Source organism: Malaclemys terrapin, chromosome 6, assembly GCF_027887155.1.
Source record: "Malaclemys terrapin pileata isolate rMalTer1 chromosome 6, rMalTer1.hap1, whole genome shotgun sequence".
Classification (NCBI taxonomy): domain Eukaryota; kingdom Metazoa; phylum Chordata; order Testudines; family Emydidae; genus Malaclemys; species Malaclemys terrapin.
The window spans coordinates 61,420,635-61,437,160 of NC_071510.1; positions in this window are offsets into that span (position 1 = coordinate 61,420,635).

Consider the following 16,526-nt stretch of genomic DNA (forward strand, 5'->3'; position numbering starts at 1 on the left):
TGCCTTGCCAGTGTGGACGGGGAGTGAGCTAGGGCCCCCGGGACTGCTTTATTGTGCTGTAACTCGCAAGTGTAGCCAAGGCCCAAGAGTCGCTGTCTGGGAAGCAAAGCCCTTAGAGGCACAGTCCCCAATAGCATTATGAACATTGTTATTTAGTAAATATTTATATTACCTATACAAAGTTAATTTTCAAGAAATACCTGCTTCTGTTTCAGTATCTCCCTTCAGTGAAAGGAATATTTATTTTACTCTGGGGAAGCTACTATATGCTAAAGCATGTTTCCAGTTAAGATGATTTCTAACATGGTTAGATTAGATGGGGGTTAAACAATACTTGAATATGTTTTAAACATGATTCTATCACTTTTGATCCCATATCCACGCTGGTTGGCCAAATCACATTAGAAACCTGCATAGGTGGAACTGCGTCTAAGACAAGTGTAGATGGGAGGTGAATGGGGGCTTTTCACACCCATCTTCCTTGACAACCTTTCAAAAATAGAAAAAAAAATTGCACTAATCAGTGTGAATGTAGATGATTTTGCAACTTTGTAAAATGGCTACAAATACTGTATGATGGAAAATAAAATGGAAAATCCCCTGCCCAGTGAACAGAGAATGTAGCGAGAGTTGAGTAATGTCAAATCTGATGTTCTATTTGATATAGCAAGAGATGTACAATATTCCTCTTCCAGAGACCCAATCACAAATTCTGCCCCCACAAAAAAGTTTTCCAAAGATGAGCAACAAAACCATTCAAACATATTTATTTCTTTTCATTTCCATGCGTCATATGTGGACTCCCACGTAAAAAAGATCTGAAGCCTGTGGAGAAAACCATTCTCTATGGAGCAATCTCCTCAAAATCAGAACCTTTTAATATAATTTTCAAATAACAGTATTACAGGGAAATATGTTTTAGAAATGCTGAAGAAACAAACTGTGGCCCTGATTTATGCATGTAAAAAGATTTACATGCATAACACAGCTTTACTCCCGTGACTTGTCCCATCAAACACAAAGGGTAAAATCTTACCCCATTGAAGTCAATGGGAGTTTTGCCATTGATTTCAATGGGGCCAGGATTTCATCCAAAGCGCTTACTCGTGTGAATAAAGTTAGTCACATGGGATAAGTCTTCACAGGACAGGACTTTAAACTGTCCGCTGGGATAGCACAGAGAAATCAGGTAACAAATGTTTTTCTTCTGAGTTTAATGGATGAAAAGTTGTTGAGGAGAGGACTTGTTCAAATCTCTGGCAAACAGCTTGCTGCTGCAGTTCTATTTATTAATTCTGCAGTGGGTGTTTTGTAGACATCACACAATGCCATTGAAGGTTAGCACAGTAACACAGCAAAGTAGATGAGTACTACAAAGTCATTGGCAGTTTATTTTAATTCAGCTGGAAAGAGTGACTTGTGTTTTTATCAGCCTTTGTATTTGGCAAAGGTTAAGATTTATCTCAGTTTCACAAGGTGCCAAACTGTTGAGTAGATCCTGCCATTGTCTCAGTGAACTCTGAGTTGAATATTAAATCTGAGATCTAAGCTTCTGCATCAAAAGGCAAAAGTGTAACCAAACATTGCCCAGCTGGAACATGGGAATCTCTGGAGCTAGATGGGATTGTTTCATTTGACAACCACATGAATCTGATCCTTTTTATGTTTCCTACAGAAATGTTACTGACTCCTTTGAAAGTATGGCTAGAATTTGCTACTACTTGTGGCTTAAAATGAAGTGTAGGCCAGCCCGCTAGTGCAGCATGATTACCTTGTAATGCCATTGAAATGACCCAGGTTTAGAAACAACCTCAGAGTTCCTGCTCTCAGGGCCCCTGGAAGCCAGGTACATCATGGCGATGAAACACATGATTTCCTAGGTGATGTATTGATGACACACACTGCTGCATGCATACCCTGTACCTGCTACCAAAGACACAGTCAAGAATAGGGGCTTCAGCGGGGCTGCATAGTTCTCCTTTCCAGGGGGTAGATGATTGTGGTGAGGGCAACCACAGCAGCTGAAGGAGGAGTGCTTCAGAGTGCAAAGTGAAATAGCCTCTGTTTGCCACAAGCTGGGAATGGGAGACGGGATAGATCACTTGATGATTACCTGTTCTGTTCAGTCCCTCTGAAGCATGTGGCATTGGCCACTGTTGTTGGAAGACAGGATACTGGGCTAGATGGACCTTTGGTTTGACCCAGTATGGTTGTTCTTATGTTTTTAACAGGCAACAGTCATGACTTACTCGATAGCTAATGATTTAAGTAGCCACATTTTGGCATTTGACAGACTGTGTGTCATAAATTCATCACCCACAGCTAATTTGTACAGTCTAAATCCAAATCTGAAGTTAAAGAAATGGGAAAATGTGTTTTAAGAAAAAAATCTTCAGAGGAAAAAGCCATAATTTAAAATTGAGTCCTTGAGGTAAAAATATTATTTGCAATTTACCCAAATGCTTAGAGGTGACTTACAATCCCCACCCTGCTCCCAGGTCTAACAAAAAGAATGTTTTTAAAGTATTTTTTTTCTAGATACATTATGACTTCAAAGAAAATGCATCCCCATTGACAAAATGGGTCACTCAAAAGAGCTTAAGGGTAGAAGGAAACTGTAACAAGCAAGGAAATATGAAGAAGTGGGAAGTTAATTTCCTGAAGTTTCCTTTATATTATATAAAGGAGATCCTTGGCCTATTCTTGTTCTCTTCTGGGAACAGTTTTTATCTGCCTTGCTTTTTCTAACACAGAATATTCAAACTTCTGTAACCATGAACAAAACCTTGAGAAAATGACAGGTTTGGTTTTCTCTTTAATTTTTGAATTTTCCGGGAAGTTTTGGCTGGAATCTTCAAAAGGACTTAGCAGAGTTAGGCACCCTACTCTATCGAACATCAATCAGTGCAGCACCTAACTCCCATACAAATCTGACCCTTTATGTTTGCATTACGGAATAGAAGGCTAAGAGATGGGAAGCAATTCACCTCCAACTTCCATTCTTTTATTTCCCCATTCACCCTGATTGACTCAGCTCCTCCACATGATTCATTTTCAGCCTACTATTCTGATGTAAATTTGACCCTTACAAGTGCTGTGCAATGCCCCCACAAAATTATTGTTCTGTTATTATTTATTATTTTATTTATTTTATTTGTATTACCATAGCACCTAAAAGCCCTAGAGTCATGGAGCATGGCCCTATTATGCTAGGTGCTGTACAAACACAGACCAAAAAGAAGATCCCTACCTCAATCAGTTTGCAATCTAAATATAAAACAGTTGTTTAGCCAATAAGGATGTACTTGCCATACATATATTAACAGTGTTTGCTCTAAAACCTGCACCTATGCTTCCTAAAGGATGTAGTACCTTGGTTATCTACAGTCTTGGAGCTGACTTGCACAAAAAAGTTGATTGCTCCTCCCTTTTCAAGTAGAGTCAAATACTGCAGCTGGAGTTTTGAAAGAGATGGATAATTTTATCACCATTAATAACATGTGCAGGTATGCAAGCTGTGATACTAAAGCTAATCAAATCTCCTGTGTCACAATGTAAACTGGTCTGCTGCAGGAGTCAGGAAGGAATATTTCTCCCAGGTATGTTTTTAGTGCATTATTGGGATTTTGGCTGCCTTGTGAGAACTGCTGGAGGCAGAATAAATTGGTTACTGTTTAAAAAGTCATCATTACCATCAGTTACTATAAAGTGCTGTTTATGATGACATCCAAACCTCCCCTACTTCTCCTCCTGTCCCCACCACCCACTCTATATTGATGGTTTCATGGGTAATTGTTGGCATATTTTAACATTTTAATGGCAGTCACTCATCTGTGTCAGTGTAATGAATAGTACTGTCTGTTTCCAAATCTCAAAGGTAAGTAAGTTTCCTTTCACAGTTTAAGCTTAAATGAGTGTCTATAGGACTCAACCAGGGTTTTTTTCCACTTTGACCATGTGTGCAGCAATGTATGCAGCAGAAAACTCTCTAACCTTCTGGTTCTATTGTATTTGCTTCCAAAGATGAGCTCTAAAGGGACCTTTGGGGGAGGGGGGCTGAATATCCTATATCTTCTGTCTTCACTAATCATGCTACTGTGTAACATAGAGTTTTAACTTTATATATAGCGCAGTTCACTTTCTTATGTGAAAAAGAGGCAGTACTGTTGCACTTCACATCAAAATCAGCTAGTTTGTAGCTGCTGGGACTTTTAATGATTGATGAGAACTTTGGCATAGTTTCTATTTGGAAAGGATAGCTTTGAACTGATGGATGAAATGCGAAAGGAAGAGGCTTAGATAAAGGGCCCATCTCCCCCTAATCTCCTCACCAAAGAATACTCAAGGAAGAAAAACAAGGAGTCCCTTGCAATGACAAGTGCCTTGTTTAATGTATTCAGTTACTTATTAGTAGACCAATATAAATCTTGCAGAACTGTGTGCAAAGTCAGCAGGGGGTCTGAATCCTGATGTTATTTTTCCCACCACTGAATAAATGATTCCTATCACTAGCTTCAGAAGCTCATCCTCATTAGTATGTATGAAATGAGTGGAATAAGCACTGGGAGATTTATATTGTTCTATATGCAATTTAATTAATAAAAGGCAGCACTGATTTCTGGGGGAAAGAGGCAATGTCCATAAGATTCCTGTGCACCTTTCATTGTAATTAGTGATATAAATCTATCACAGCATGGAGACCTTAAAAAGTGCCCTCATAATTTTCTTATCCTACTGATATTCATTAACCAGACCTTTCAGCAACCTGCATATTACAATGTGCTACCATCATTAAGGTGGCAGCAGAGTTTTTATTACAAGGCCCCCTCCTTGCAGGGGTTTATAGCTCTGCTGGAAAATTAAGGATGGAGGTGGACTGCTAAGGAACATTTTTTTAAATACAGTCTTTGCAGAAATAGTACTATGACTATTTTAAAATTCTAGACAGGTAAAAACAAAAAGGGGGAGGGGATGTAGCTTTGAGCCCATATGATTAATTTTAAAACGTGATCTTGTAGGCCACTCCTACATAATCTGGCCATGTATCTTGCAAAGTCTTGAGGGGGACACTGAAAATGCCTACTTATTGCCATTTGAATAGTAACTAATGAACATGAACAGCCACTTCTACAAAAATGTCAAAAGTTCACTAACCAAACCCCTGTCTCCTCACATGTGGAGGTTCCCCAGGCACTGAAACCTGTGCAGTTCTGCTCCACCTGGGTGACTGGGGTGGGGGGGGGAGCTTATAAGTGTATGTACTCCCTTTGTGGCATGGATTACCTTCTGCAGAATGGACAATATGGAGGCTTGGGGATCACACAAGGTTCCAATGGGCTGGAGTAGGCTATGCATCCCATTAGATGAAGTAGGCTGTGGGAGAAAAGAAGGGAAAATTCCTCCCTGCCTGTCCCTCTGTATGTATACCCTGTGCCTGGCCTGCGTGCTTGGTGCTGGGGTCTGGATTTGTACCTAGGGGCCAATTCCTTGTTGCACTCAAATCAATGCCAGTTTTGCCATTGGCTTCAATGGGACCAGAATTTGGCCTAGACTTTCTAGTTATATACATATTGTACCACATATCACAAAGTTTAGATATTCTATCTGATGCTCTGCAATCCCAGGGTTTAGAAGATAGTATCACAAACTGATTTATGTAAAGAATTTTGAGCATCAGAATTGAAATCCTAGCTCCACTGAAGTCAGTGGCAAAGCTCCCAGGCCATATTCAGAAGGGGACAGAGGGTATGTATACATTGCAATAAAAGGCCCACAGCACAACTGTGCCTGGCCCAGGTCAGCTGATGTGAGACTCAGGCTGTGGGGCTACAAAATTGCAGTATAGATGGTCAGGCTCAGGCTAGAGTCTTGGCTCTGAGAGCCAGAGAGGAAGGGCTCAGATCCCAGGCTTCAGCCTGAGCCCAAATGTCTCCACTGCTATTTTTAACCTCACAGCCCTCATGAGCCCAAGTCAGTTGACCTGGGCTCTGAGACTCGCTGCCATGGGTTTTTTTTATCACAATGCCTTAAGTGCTGCTTTAGGCATCTCGAAAATCACTGGAACAGCAATGAGTTAGGTGCCAACGGTCCCTATACAGTGCACAGGGAGAGAGAGGTGCCTTAGAATGCAATCCACAAAAGCCAGCATTCTAGGCTGCTCCCTGCGTAAGCTAACCAATGAAAGATACTGACTAGAGGGTTGTGTCCTAAGTCTGGGCTGAAGAGAGGTGCCTGTCTCTCGTAGGGAGCCACAATCACAAATCAGGTACTTAACAAAACAGCCAGAGGAGGAGGAGCCTCCCCAGGTTAGAATGTTTAGACTAGTGGTTAAAGCGCAAAGTTTGCTCACCTATTTTGCATATGGAGTCCAATCCGGCAGGTGTGCCCAGAGGCCGCCTACGGATTACGTCTGATTCAAAATCCATCCAGAGGAGATGCTGATGCCCACCTGTGGCTAAAGCACTCACGCAGGATATGGGAGACCCAGGTTCAATTTCACCCTCTGCATGGGCGGGTGCCCTAACTATTGGTCTATACAGTCACTCTCTGGCCCAGTGATCATTTAAGTATTTATACAAAATGGAATAACTCCAACAGACAGAGAGACTCACACCAGAATATCCCATAGCTCAGTGGCTAGAGCATTTTCCTGAGGAGTGTGGGAGACCACTTGCAAAAGGGGGGATTAACCTTGGGTCTCCCACATCCCAAGTGAGTACTCTAGCCACTGGGCTAAAAGTTATAAAATGGGCATTAGCATCTCCTCTGGATGGATTTTGAAAGAGACCTAATCCGTAGGCGGCCTCTGGGCACACCTGCCGGATTGGACTCCATATGCAAAATAGGTGAGCAAACTTTGTTCTTTGTGGGGCTTAGGCAGGATAGGCATCTAGGCACCTACAGTGAGGCTGCAGTGTGCATGCCCAGAGGCGGAAACGTAGGTGCTTAATGATCTTTTACTGAAAAAACGTATGCGCTGAGTGAGTTTAGCTGCTCACAGGGTTAGGCAGCAGCCAAGCTGGGCTTTTGCAGACCACAGTGGTACCTAAAAATGGGACTTAGGTGCCTACATACCTGTTGTATCCAGGCCCCAATTACTTTATTGGGGGCCATGATTTTACCCCAGGTGTTCTAGCCCATAGAAAATATAGGTAATTTATAACACCAGATTTGGCCTTTATGCAGTTAAAAAGAAAAAGACTTAACTCTGACAGTGAAAATTCACTACTGGGCAGAGGCCCATACAATGCTTATGCACTGCTTAAATCCACTTATACCTTCAAAATAGGGCTAAAGTGGTGTGTAGGCCTTTGTGTTGGCTATGTGTGAGCTCTAATGCATATTCTATGCGAAATCTAAACAGCTACCACAGGAAGTCACAGCAATAAGGGAAGGATGCTGATTTCAGATATATCACCAGTAAAAGAGCCAGTCACCAATAATGTTATAAATGATGCTGTTGAGAATAATATGTGAGTTTATTTTTCAGAGAATGGAGTTTCATAAATGATAACACACAAATTTAGTGTGATGTTTATTTCATGGAATTTAATGTTTTTCCATATTTTCCCTCTGTTATATATAAACTGTTCAATTCTATTGTTATTTTGTATATATATTTATATGCTTTAACATAAGCAATAATGTCAATATTTACCAACAGAGGATGCATTCTTATGTTTATGTTTGGTGAGATGGATTAGAAAAAGGGCAAAGTTTTAACTCAGAAATCAAAGTTTGTGTCCATTAGTAGCTGGAAAATTCCCATTTGTATAAAGACTCAAACGGGCTTCTGTTCCTACATGGTTTCCTGACCACTTGTTGGTTTAATGAAAAATGTTCAAACTGGCTGGACTCTCCAGTGTATTTCACTTCCTTCCCATTTTGTTATATCAGTGTTGGCCTCAGGGGAGTAACTAGAAATTGTGGCAGATATGGCAATTTCCTGCAATATCTTTGGGAGATCTTACTGAATTAATTTTATGTATCATTGAAGGCCAGTGATTGTATGTAATTGTATTGGGGAGGGCAACCACAGCCCCTCCAGGAACTAGGAACAGTGGAAGGTGATTAGGTAAATTCACTCAGGTTGTAACACCTCCAAAGATGTACCACCTCCTGGGGAGGCTCACATATACTAGTTTAAACTGGATTCTCCAGAGGCCAGCAGGCAAAGAAAGGACTTTTGGATAAATAGTCTGAGTTTAAAATGACTCGGGGCCTTCTTTCTGATCTAGCAAATGGACAGGACCTTCTATCCAAGGGGGGTAGGAGGTGGGCAGTGGGCAGTGTTTAATTTGTGCCAAGGTTTGCCATGGCTGACCCAGCACCTGTAGGCTTGGCAGTTCATAGCCCCAGGATCTCTGGATTTGCAGTGTCAGTTATGAAAGTAAAAAAATTGCAAATTACGCACTGGTGTGAGGGCACAATCCTTAGAGAAGAATTGGAAGATCTGACACCTACCAGAGCCCAAGGTTGGAGTTGTGGGTGAACTCTGCCAGGCTTTATAGAATGTGTGTATTGTTTTTATACTTTTTTTTCTGTAATCGTTTCACCTGAAGAATAAATGTGCTTGTTTATCACTGTGTGGTAATTAACTGTGGGCAATTATGTTGTTCATAATATCTTTGGAGAAGGTAAAGCAGGCCTGCCTAAGCAGACTAACTTGCTGAGGAATTTACAGTGTAGGCAGGGAACTGTGCAACCTTAAAATACCCACTTCAGGAGAGAGAGAAGAGAGATGTCTCCACCCAAGAGAGGTGATGGCTGGGGAGCCAGAAGCCTGAGAGAGGGTTCCCTTGGTGAACCATAGATGGGGAATACAAGTGCAGTTGCCCTGAACTGTGACAGAACCTACTTAAACAACCCTAGAATTTTCCAGCTGGGATTTACCTGAGCCTGTCACAAGTGAGAGAGATTAGCTAACAGATGGTTCCAAGAAAATGAGCAGACACACACCATCTTCTCTCTCTGGTAACAGGGCAGGCTTCATTAGCAAATGTTTTTCAGCTCTAATAATCACCAGTAAGTCCCAGACTAGAATTTCCTCTCTTGTGTAAATGTAATCTAGTTACTTCCCTAGCTAGGCCAAGATACTAAAATTTAGTTTGTAGAGTGCAATACTAATTTCTCATAATTAGTCTTAGGGGAATTTAATGTCCATCACTGGCATTTAACTTCCACCAAGATAATATTATTTTTCAGTTAGAATAAGGCAGAGAGTGGTCTACTCAGTGTAGCAGGTCACCAGTAGTGAAATCCTGACTCCAGTGAAGTGAGTGGCAAAATTCCTATTGATTTCAAGGGGACAAGGATTTCACTCCAGAAGTTTGGGCTTCTGACACTCTTCCGGACTCTGCCACTGATTCAAGCTGCAGGACAAGTTACATCATAGCTCAATTTGCCCATTCATTCCATGGGCATCACAATACTCTCCTACCTCATAGGAGTCTTGTGAGGGTCACTTAATTAAATTTTGCATCATATTTTCTGAACTCATCATATAAACAATTTTCCCTCTAATCATATCAAGTATTGATAACCATTCTGTAGTGCCAGAAGAATAAATCCCCTAGATATGATATATATAGAATACACACACAGCTATTTCTGTATCACATATGTTGCCCCAGTTCATTAACCTGTTCTGAACCTGAGAATTCTCTACCCTGGTTGGGCTGTGGTTGGGAAATGATCTCCAAAGTTGGGGCAGCATATTTTCTCCTCACAGTGTATCAAAGTATCAGAGGGGTAACTGTGTTAGTCTGGATCTGTAAAAAGCGACAAAGAATCCTGTGGCACCTTATAGACTAACAGACGTATTGGAGCATAAGCTTTCGTGGGTGAATACCCACTTCATCAGTAGAATGTAGTGGAAATTTCCAGAGGCAGGTATAAATATGCAAGCAAGAATCAGTCTAGAGATAACGAGGTTAGTTCAATCAGGGAGGATGAGGCCCTCTTCTAGCAGTTGAAGTGTGAACACCAAGATAGGAGAAACTGACGAAAGCCACCCACGAAAGCTTATGCTCCAATATGTCTGTTAGTCTGGAAGGTGCCACAGGACTCCTTGTCACTTTTTACTAACCCTCTTAAGTCAGCTTGGATGCACTAGCTGGTGCAATAGGAGAGGGTGGAGCTCAAGCTCACTCGTTCTCAATTTCCTCCCTGCCCAGGAGTAACAGTCAAGTAAAACCTGCTTTCCTCTCCCTCCCAGAGTTGCAATCTGGGTAGGCCATGCATGGAATGGTGCAACCTCACAACTTTTTTTAGCTGCATTAGTCTTGGCTGTACTCTGGACTTAAGTTCAGAGTATCTGTTGTTCACCACCTGCATATCATATATAACTTTTCCTGCACCCAAAATAAGCTCAAAATAACTCAGCAGACCTCTTTGTGAGTTGATTGACATAGATGAATGCTGATCAACCAAAATGGAGACATACTCTTTTCTTTCCTTCTTCTTTTTGTCATTTCTTTCAACATGCTTTCAGTCACTCCTTTCTTTCTTAGCATAATGTGTTTGACTTTAATTTTTCCTTTAATATGCAAAAGTATTATGCTGCTTCAGAACCCGTGCAAACACAGAACAACTCAGGCTCCCCTATCCCAGGTTCCCCTTATATTTTTAATTCTATGCTCCCACAAGATGAGAGGGGGAAATCTGTTTCATATGATCAGTTTTCATCAGTCGCTATCATTTTTCAGGGACCATCAGTGATTGGCCAATCACATTTTTCCTACATTCTCATCCTATAACTGCTAATACTTTGCTAGGCATAATCCTTTTCATCCTTAGCTTCCCCTCTCTCTCTCTCTAGTACCTTTCTCTCTCCTTAGTTCTTTCTGTTTTCCCCATACACGCACCTCTGCTGTTTTCTCAGTCTGTTCTAATCTCAGCAAACTCTTCTCAGCTGGAGCCTTTCTCTCAGCTCTTCCATTTTCTCCTATCTATTCTCTCTCTCTCCTCTCCTCTTCTCTCCTCTCCTCCCCTCCAAATCCTTTTCTTTCTTCCACTGTCATCAGCTAGAAGGGTTTTTAAAAAGTCAGCTGTATGAGATTTAATGTTGTGAATTAAAGTGGGGGGGAGGGGTGGGGAATAAAGCCTCTTTCTTTCAGCTACTGAAACCATTAAAGATTTCTTTTGGTAATATTGTATTGCCTAGCAATTCCACACATTGAGTGTTCCTAAGGGCTCAGTTCAGCTGAAAGGACACTGAAAGCAATGATTTTTACTTATTTAACTAACTACTTTTTATTATTTAAAATTGGATTTGCTCTCAGTTTGATGCAATTGTATTTTAAACATTTTATTATAATATCGACCTCTTTCAACACTGTCTTTTCAATTATGATAATTTTACACTTTTCTTGCGCCCCCCATCTGAACTGTTCATTGCTATTTTGGGAACCGCAATAATGGTCTGCTTTGGGACACATTCATCCGCAGTAAGAACACAGACAAAGCTAAAATAAATCTACTCTTCCCTCACCACCTTCCCTAAGCTCTTGATTGATGCCCTGATTTTATCAAGTCCTGCTGAGAACACCATGAAAAATGCTTAAACTGGCTTGACTCTCCACTCCAGATATCTTTTGCACATTCTCAGAGCGCTTTTTTTTCACCCCTAAACAACACCATTGGGTTAGCTTCAAACCTTGATCGCATAAACAGGGACAGCAACTGAGAATCTATGAATTTTATTATCTTTGGTTCTTAGCTGTATTCAGGATGTAATGGCAATGAACAAAGCAGAAAAAGCTAAAGAAAAAAACAACTTCAGAAATGGCAAATAAAACGTACAGTACAATACTACTAACTAAGCTACTGTATAATTACTAACTAAGGAGCATCTCACACCTTCCCACAGTAAAACCCTTGGGAAGGACAGTCTAAAAACTCCACACAATTCACCTCGTACAGTTTCTGCTAAATTCTCCCCTCAAAGGGGACGGGGTTTTGGCATTATAGGAGACCAATGTGCAACCTTCAAAATCCAAAAAACCTGGGAATGTGTGAAGAAAAGAAGCTTTCCCTTATGGAAAATCTTCTAGAATTTAATAGCAAATGTTGACTTTTCTATAGATTTTTGGGACTATTTTATAGAATTCAATAGAGAATTGTATCCTTGCTATAGAATTCTATAGGATGGTTAAAAAACTCTATACAAAGTGAACCATTCTCAATTAAATTCTATCAGCCAGATCCTCAGGTGGTGTAAATCAACTACAGTGGGCGCAGCTGATTTTTCTTTCATATGGCAAGAGAGGTTAGCAACATTCAACCAAGTCCAGATTAGTGAGCCAGTGAATACCTTTGGAAGTGGCTAGGTGTTATCTGAGATGCGACCAGCAAAGGACTGAAGCAAGCAATGTGGTCTGCAGTTTGCGACTAGTGTCCACGCTCACATTGTGCATTGTATCTTACATTCCAAAGATGACAGCATCTGATATATGATGTTCTGAGATGGTTCAATGCAGACCATTGTTTCTGGGATAGGCTGAAGTGTGGAAGTTCTTTTGTGAGGTCAACAATCAGGTGTTGTATGGGACATTAGCATTATCCCAGAATTATTTCAAATGTGCGCCAGCCAGGATTCAATGAGGATGCTTTGAGAGCTTTAGCCTGATCCCCAAAGGGCTTGCAAAATTTCAGGCATGTCTTTGGAAGGTTCTAGAGGTCCTCATAAATTGATAAGACCAAGTTGGCCATAAATTGGTAAGATCAAGTTGTTCTCGTGAGCTCTGTGTGGGTGTTTTCAGATTTTGGGTGGAGTTATATGTGCCAGAATGAGCAACCATTGAACAGGGCTTGACGTTAATGTTCAATTTAGGATTTTCATTGCAGCATTCAATTGAGCATCCAGAGATTTGGTATGTGAGCTGCTCACCCAGATTAGTGCACAATATTTAGTGGTCGAGTATACCAGGGTTAGAGTCACTGTTTGAAATGTGTGTGCATTGGCATTCTATGTTGTGCCCACAAGTTTTCAGGTGAAGCTAGTCCTTGCTTTTACTTTTCTTCATATCTTTTTTCCAGGTTAGCCTTAAAAATCAAGCTTCTGTCCAAAGTTGCCCCCAGGCACTTCAGATAGGTCTCATTTCAGACCACAAAAAGATGGCACTGAGTGGTTCCTTGAGGCCTTTTTGTTTAGGTGATAGGCTATTACTAAGGATTTGAAGGCACTAGGGAGGAACTTCCAATATTGAAAGTATTCTGCCATTATCTTGAGGTTGCTGGAGAGGGTGTTGCTGATGGTGGCAAGATCTTTGCTTTGTGCTGCAAGAGCAATGTCGTTAGCATAAATGAATTTATGCAACATTTTGTCAGGTAAGTCAATTCAATATAGATGTTGAATAGTGAAGGAGCCAGCATGAACCTCTGAGGCAGACCATCATTGAGGGTGCATGCTTCCCTGATCTGCTGATTCAAAAGGACATGGTATTTATGATAACTCAATACTGTGGCCAAGGGTTGCATTGTGCTATGGTATTTGATGCTCTTCGTGCTTTGAGCAATAGTTCATATCCCCATACTGTGTTGTAGTTGGCAAATGAACTTATAAGTGCTGTTCCGGATTTTAGATTCTGCTGGAAGCCAGCCTCAATGAGACTAGTAATAGTGAGTATATAGTTGCAGCAGCTTCATACCAGTCTAAAACTGGCCTGTTCCTTTGAGGATGGTCTCAAAGATAGGGGTGTAACAGGCCATCTTCATTGACTTGAGAGTTGTAGAGAGGAGTGATATTGGGCATTAGCTGGTGGCATAAGGAGGTAGTTTCCCATGTTTGAGAAGGACAATGACTATCTCCTCACACCAGCTTTGTGCGATAGTCCCCGCAAATAAATAGGTCTCCCAACCATGCTTGTCCCTTTGGCCAAACTCTTAAGGAATTTGGAATACATGCTGTAGCCTTTATTTTTATTTAAAGTTAATTTTAATGATGTTATATTACACCATGGAGGGTTCGGCTCTGGCAGCTACAGTCTTGAGTTCAACAGAGTTATCTCTGCCTGGTTTAGATCTAGAGCTCATAGGAACACATGAAACCATAGGCAAGTAACACATACAATCACGAGAACAAGGTCCACTGTCTCTTACCAAGCTTATTAAATTTACCAACAAAGTTATGAATGTCACAGCATATACAACTCCTAGATCTGTCCATGCACCAGTTATAATTACAGACGTAACACTTCTGCCCATCTAAGTTGGCAGCAACAAGGGCCGGGTTCTGTATCTAGGGTTCCGTTTCAATAACGCAATGCAAAACTGGCTTGAGCCCCCACCCAGTGACCTGGGACAATTACATACCACCCCCTGGGCGCCTCTAAGAGGCAATACTTCCCCTCTCACAAGCACGGAGTCTGAGTGTAGCAGAAAATGTTTAATAACATGAGGTAAACAACATCAGCATTAAATTGGAAAAACACCACAAACAGGATTTATAACACAAACCATGAGCAAAAGACCCACCCAGCAAATTGGGCTGTGTCCTTTCCCTTTGGTTCTTGAATCCAACAACCCAAAAATCACCCAGAGTCCCCAAAGTCCAACACCCCCAAAGTCTCTTGGGTCCAGCAACCACCCAAAGTCCCAAAAGTCCAACAACCCCCAAAGTCTCTGTCCCTGGTCAGTGCAGTCCCAGAGTAAAAGGGGGGCACGCAGGGTGTTAAGGGGCACCTTACGTGATCCGAGGCCGTCCGTCCGTCTCTCTGTGGGGTTCCGCCGCAGCCTTCACCACGAGCCAGTCCACTTCCTGCCATCCCATGAGCCACTCCAGCTTGAACTTGAGCTGGTGCACCATTGGCCCAAAGTGAATTCAGCTCATCAGCCTGTAACTAGACTTCTAATGGAATCAAAGTTAGCTCTGACATTCAACAGTGGAGAGGAGAGGTGGTGCAATTGGTGTTTCAAGCCCTCAAAGGGGGCCCATACCATCAGGTACAAATACCTATCCCCCATCCTCTCTCAAGTCACTGGGTTTTGTAACCCATGCCCCTTGTCAAGCAAGTGCTACTTAGCTAATGGGAGTCCTTCTGTCATACAACAGTTCCACTGGCCTTGATTCACAGAATCAGGGTAACAAAACTTTATTCTTCCTGCCCCAATAACAGAGAAACTGGGGATCCCATCCCATCCAAAGTAACCACTTTCAGTTGCTGTTGTTTCATGCCAGGCAGGTGGGTGTGCCTGTGCAAACAAGATCAGCCCCTGGAGTTCTTTTCCACACTCACCATAATTCACCACCAGATGTCAGGGTAGAGCTCATCCTGACTCTGCTTACACAGACATACCCACATCCTCCTAGATGGTGTTAGGGTCTGATGGGTCACTCATGGATTGATCAACAGACAGATGGTTCCTGCTGGAGTTTTCCCATAGGAAGCTCAATTTCCCCACTCTGGGCACCCCTTTTTTATGAGGGGATTCTGCCTATACCTACATTATGTGCACGTAGAAAAGAAGGTAAAGAAGTTATGTCAGTGGGCATAGGCCATTCCTGAATTGCATCCACCTTCTGTTGGGCTGCTGTTCAACCTTCTTGAGACAATGTGATACCTGAAAACAAACAAACAAAAACATTTTTGGGACTATTAGTCGTACCTTTGAGTTACACTTCAGTCCTGCTTCCTTGATGATTTGTAAAAGCTCATCCAGGCACTCCAGATGTTCCTCTTGAGTCTCTGTTGCTAAACAAATGTCAACTACATACTGAAATAAAACAGATGGCTTGTAAAACCTATACAGAATTTGCTTCATTTGTCCATGAAAGATAGATGGACTATTACGGAATGCTTGGAGTAAGACTTGGAAAGGGTACTGGGCCTCTTCTATCATGAAAGCCAGATGGTGCTGACTTTCCTTAAAACAGGTGCTGACCAGTAGCCATTGGCAATATCAATGGTAGAAAACCATTTTGTTTTGGGATTTAGATTTATTTAGGTCAGGCATTTTGGCTACAACAGTTGCATAAGCTGGAGTCACTTGATTTAATTTTTGATAATCAATAGTAAGATGCCATGACCCATCTGGTTTTTGTACTGGCCAAACTGGAGAATTGCATACTGAAATACACTTGCCAGCAGCTTTTCCACTTTTAGTGGCCATGAGAGCTTTGTTCCTATCTTCTATAGTATATGGAGATGAGAGCAGTGAAGTGGTGGGGCTTTGTCAGATAGGAAGAACTCTTTCTGAACTTTGAGCCCAGTCATTTTGTTAATTTAGGTCTTTGAGTTACAGAGAAGATATGAGGCAACGGCATTGGCCATCACTTTTGGTTGATGGGGTCTTACTGGGTCAGTGATTTCAGGCTTATGGAGGAGTGCCCAGGCTTCGCAATTGGAAAGAATGAAGTCAAGACCCTCCACAGTCTCATTCCATCTCTTTGGGAGGGCAGAGTTCAATGACTCTATTAGTGCTTTTGCTGTGTCCGGATCACTGCATGAGCTCTTCTCATACTATTTAAAGAGTGCTTATCTCTGGCTGCCAGCAAGGCTTGCAATAGCTGCAGAGAATGTATTTCA